Here is a 6,000-nt window from a genome sequence, read left to right on the forward strand (position 1 = left end):
ACCCTACACAAATCCGAAACATTTGTTGCGGCTCCGAGTCACGACGAGGGGCAAGTTTTGGTTTCCAAGGGTGTTTTTATTCCTCTTCAACGTCTCTCCCATACAGAGCCGCCTCTTTCCCGTGCGCGGTGGTGCGTTTACGGGCAGTCGGAGAAATCAACGCCAACAAAAAAAATTACATCCAGCCTAGTTAAGACCATACCAAAGACTATAAAAATGGGACCCATTGCCTGCCTGCGTGTGTGACGATCATTGGGACTTAAAAAAAAAAAAAAAAAAAAAAAATTTAAAAAAATTTTTTTTTTTTTTTTTGTACCCATGTATAATGCGCACCCCAGATTTTAGGACAATAAATTAGTTAAATTTTGCGCACTATACACGGAAAAAAACGGTAAACATCGATTTATATCGCCGTGTTTGACCTCGGACATTAGACGCGACTTTATTTTGAAATCCAGTTCATTGTTGTTTGCTTCCTCTTTCTGGGAGCAGGGAGCAGTGAGCAGTGCGCGGCGTTGCTGCACGTGAAAGGGGAGTCGACAACTAGTACGCGGCTCCTGGGCTGGTGCTATGGCTAGTGTCCAAAAAGACGAGGAAATTGGCTCCCCTTTAGGCTTCAAGTCATTCGTTTGGAAGCACTTTGGGTTCCAAAGAAAAGATGGCTCAACGGACAAGACACGTGCAGTTTGTAAATCCTGCCATGCGGTGATCAAATATTCAGGGAGCACAAATCTCGCCGCACATTTAAAGAAAAAAACACGACATCAAAGTTCAGTGTTAAAGTAAGCAATTTGTATACTACAATACTCTTGTAATTTCCTAAATAAAGAGTTTGCAGTACCTTGTTGATTTTGCGTATGAATTGTTATAAATCAGGATATTGTTCTATATTTTTTATTAAAAAATATATATATCGATCGTAGAGCACTATATCGCGATATATCGTGAATGAATCGCAGCAGGCTTTAAGATATCGGCAAATATCGTATCGTAGTTCTTTATATCGATATTATATCGTATCGTGACAAAACCCGCGATTTACACCCCTAGCTATTAATTATCCAGTGTGACTTACACAGCCCTCTCATGAACTTTTTTACACTCACGCATACACACAGAAATGCGTTGTGAGCACCACAAGTATTTAGATGACTAAACTTTTTGAATTTGTCACCAAACAAACTCATTGCACTTTGTTTTTCCATAACTGAGGGCTTACTTTCAACATGTTGAAAATGATCAAATTGTGTCTGGAACTCACTTTGGATTGATAAAATAACGTTTTTCTGAAAGTTTGGGTTATCTGCTCTTGGAGTCAATTCGAAGCCAGTCACAGGGTTTATATCACGTGACATTATTGGCCGACGTCATGAGGCCATTTGTTTTCTCCCTGACGGATGGATGAGTGGGTGGGTAAGATGGATGCTGAGTGGAAGTGGGACGCACCCACCCGATGCCTTTACTGATAAGTGACCTCATTACAGCTCCATTGGGCTTGTTTTGCTCCTTCACAGAGTACTACGATGATGGCTGGCTCCCATTGAGAGCTTTACTTTTAAGCCGCGCCAAGCTCTGCCACTTTCGAGGTTCTTTTTAATCCATCATGCTGCAGGATTTGCAACTTGAGTGCAGCACTATATTGCACTGAGGGCTGTTTGTAGTATCTAATAAGGCAGTGTTTGCCAACCTGAACTGAGCTAAGGCAAACATTTTAGAATTGTCACGGATCGGATGGAGCAGGGCGACCAAGTGCAGCTTGGATCACACATAACCAAACAACGGGGGACGAGACGAGACGGGACGAGACGATTTTATCTCAATTTACTCAGACGTTAAAGAAAAATCTGGGCCTGTTTAGTACACCTGCCCTAAGACGCATGTGACAAACAAAAAAAAACAAACAAGAATAAAGGATTGCCAAAAATTATATTAAAACCGATTAAAACAACTACAAATCAAAAACGGCAAACAAAAAGCAAACAAGTAAAAGGAATTTAAACAAAAAAAGCAAACTTTATCTTCCACAATCTCAATCAATTTTATAATAGTTTTCAATCATTTCAATTCATTTGAGTGACAACTTAGGTACATTCATAAACACATTAACTGTGGATATGTTCTGATTAAAACTGGGTCGTGTATTTCGGTTCTGAACAAACTTGTGTATCAGCTCTCATTAGATAAGAAATATGGAAGTTTATCTGTGCCATCGGATTTTGAATTCGAATTTGTAGCACTGAATTTTTTTACATCCAATTTTTAACACTGAATTTTTTTTTGCATCTAAATCAGACTTTAAAGGTAACAGTAACAGTTAATACTGTAATACTGTAATGAACTTGAACTTCACGACGTTCCTGTTTCGACGTCACATGACCAATGGAGCGTAACTTGATTGGCTGAACGTTGGATGATTTGATACAGGGATCGATTACTTCTCCCTTGGTTACCCCGGATGTCCGCGCTGAATATTTTTACACTGAATTTTTGGAGACATCGAATTTTTTTACACTGAATTTTTTTAGACATTGAATTTTTTTACATTGAATTTTTTGAGATGTCGAATTTTTTTACACTGAATTTTTTAAGACATTGAATTTTTTGACACTGGATTTTTTTAGACATTGAAAAAAAAGTCTTAGGAAAAAAAAATTCAGTGCTAGAAATTCGATGGCTTTTAACATTCAAAGTCTGATTTAGATGCAAAAAAAAATTCAGTGTTAAAAATTGGATGTAAAAAAATTCAGTGCTACAAATTCGAATTCAAAATCCGATGGCACAGATAAACTTCCATAAAGAAAAATTTTCTTGACTGGTAAATATACAAAAATGCATCCATATAAGTTACGATGTGGTCGCTTCATCACCCCAAAAGCATTCATTCTCTCCATCTTCTTCTCTATCTCTCCTCCTCCTCATCCTCCTTTGTGTCAGTGGAATGTAAACATGATGTGGGAGGCCATCTCTCTTCCATCTCAAGCTTGCTCAAAGCAAATTTGGGCTCACAGTGTTTAGAGTTTGGATTGCTATTGATGGTTTGTTGATGGTTTATGGTTCTTGTCAGCTTCCTGTTCTTAATTGCATCATTGCAAACATCGTGAGAATGTTGACGGCCCTTTGTATGCAAAGTTGTTGTTTTTTTAAGCTCTTCAGTGTCTCTTCGTTTTTACATCAGTTCATCTTTAGACCTCTGAGGGTGAGACACTTCCAGAGAAGTCAGGGCCTCAAATCTGATTACCCAGTGAAGAAATGTGAGACATGCTCAAATCTAGGCCACATCAATATTAGAATCTAATTTTCACGGGCTTTTTCTTAATTTTGTCAGCTCTTGCACACGATATTGTGTTACATGTTTACCCTCAGCATGCTCCCAGAATAACATCCCTCCCAAATTCCACAAGCTTTTTTCCTGAGCTCAGAATGTGTCAAGACAAACTTTTTTTTCAGATCCTTACTTATTGACTTGGGAATGCACAAAAAAAGGAAGAACTCTTTGTGCTTGTCATGTAACAACCGCTCACATTAATGACTCCGAAAACCTTCAACACATTGTTGGATGTTTTTTTTCTGCAGACATTTAAAATTGCCTGTTTTTCTTTTTGTTACTTTTTGCTTTATTTATGTTATTAATATTTACTATATTTATTAATATTTACTATTTTATTTATTTTATTTAATATTTTATTCTTAATATTTACATCACATGGTGATTGTATTACATGATGCCACACAATCTGCTGCAATGCATTATACAATAACAACATCAAACAGAAAGTCGGAATACCTATGCGAGCACATGCAAAAGATTCCTTCCACTCAAATTTGTTCAAACAAAAAGCGAGTGCTGACTGTGAGGCAGACATGCTAACCACAACACCACCAGGCTGCCCATCACGACTATACAATCAAAAAAAAAAAGTCAAAGTCTGCTTTATTGTCAATCCCTTCATATGTCAAGACACACAAAGAAACCGAAATTCCATTTTCTCTATCCCACAGACATAAAACTGCCGGACAAACAACCATTAAACGAACAAAACACCGTTTGGGCGGGAGAGAGAGAGGTCGCTGCGTATGCACGCGCCGGCATCTTGAATATCAATCATGTTGTTTGACTGGGTGATTAAGAGTAAAAGCGCTTACAATATGCTGAAGGTAGAAAAACATTACACAGTGAAGCAAATTTATACAAGAAACATCTTTTTCTTGGACATAATTTTGCATTTCTACTCATCATTTAAAATGTCAAACCCAAGGCCCGGGGGCCAGATATTTATTGATTGATTGATTGATTGATTGATTGATTGATTGATTGATACTTTATTGATCCCCGGGGGGGAATTCAGGTTCCCAGCAGCATTCATACCACAGAGTGGGTATATAAAAGACACAGATGACATGAGCGCAACTCAATAGGCTCCTATAAAAGGCTGCCACACACAACGGCGCCACAAAGAAAGCCAATAAGTGCGAAAGTTAAAAGGCATTAAAGCAAAGCAACAAGACAAGAACAAAGGAAAAAGTAACAGCGGGCCAACTGGTGAGAGGCCTAAATATTGTAAATGGTCTCGCCAACCAGCCCCCCTCAATACCATAAGAACACCCCAAAAACACACAAAATAGCCTCCACGGGTCCATAAACAGGTGTAAGGGCAGTCAAGTTCAACGGTGCCCAATGGACTGTGGTTGTGAATCATTAAAACATCACAAAACAGGCAAACGTGTGAGCAGCGTCCTGGGCACACATCATTTTATGTGGGCCGCAAAGGCATATTGTGCATCAACCTGTGTCAGTACTAAAATTACAAATTGTCTTTACTTTGAAAAAAAATTAACATATTGCTGGCAATTTTTATTACCATTCATCTTTTTATACACATTTTACTAGTCCCTGATTTCAAAACCAATTATTGATCAATTTGTTGTGTAGCCTACACTGTAAATAATAAAAGCCATTGACAGTCATAATGGTCCTCTGAAGAAAACTATGACTACGATGCGGCCCGCGACAAAAATTTGTTTGAAGCCCCTGATTTAAAAGTACTTCTTCAGCATAGTGGAAGTTCAAAGAGTTTATCAGGGTTGCAGAGCTGGAGCCTATTCCAGGTGACTGGGCAAAAGGCAGAATACACCCTGGATTGGTCAACACTCAATTGCCGGAATTAACATCATCATCATCAGTTAATTGCACAGTCAATTTTATTCAAATTAGTACCTTATGTTTCTGAGCTGAAAAACTTGGTGACCTTAGTAATGCATTTTTGGATGTTTACATTTTTCTTTAATAGTCAATGTGTGGCCCCAAATCTACTCTCATGTTACTGTTAAAAGGAAAACTGCAGACCCAAAACCCCCTATCACCCTTCCAAAAATGTAGCCCCCCATCGCATCCACATGACTTCCAACCCACAAAGTTTTCCCATTTTTATTTCTCTCTCCGTCTCTCTCTCTCTTTCTCCGCTAAGGGATTTTTAACAAATTACCTCCACATGTGCTTAAAGGAGCCCCATGGGAAGAGGGCCAAGAAGAATATACTGCTGACTGAACACAAACATTGACTTCATCAAACATGGAGCTCTGATATTCTCCATATGCTCACCTGGCACGGCGGGTCGCTCGCTGACTGCGGCGTGGCGACATCTTGTCAGTCTGCCTCATTATCTTCCTGTGGCACATATTTTTGGATAAGGTTGGAGTGAGGGGGCCTGTTTAGCACTTTGATGTCACTGATGTTATAGGCACTATAACAGCATGACCTTAAGTTGGATATTGTAGAAAAAAAACCTGAGACACCTACAAGTTATTAGTGAGACAGAATTGTGCAGTAGTTGACAACATGTGCTATTTTTTCCAGTGATGGAGCTAGGAGGGCCGGTCTAGGGCACCACCCTCCCTTGAAATATAATTGGAACCCTAAGGTGCCAGACTAAACAGATTATTCAGTTTGCCCGTGACCCCCCCCCCCCCCCCCACACACACACACACACACATTCCCCTGCA

This window comes from Syngnathus typhle, linkage group LG13 (assembly GCF_033458585.1).
Source record: "Syngnathus typhle isolate RoL2023-S1 ecotype Sweden linkage group LG13, RoL_Styp_1.0, whole genome shotgun sequence".
In the NCBI taxonomy this organism is placed as follows: Eukaryota; Metazoa; Chordata; class Actinopteri; order Syngnathiformes; family Syngnathidae; genus Syngnathus; species Syngnathus typhle.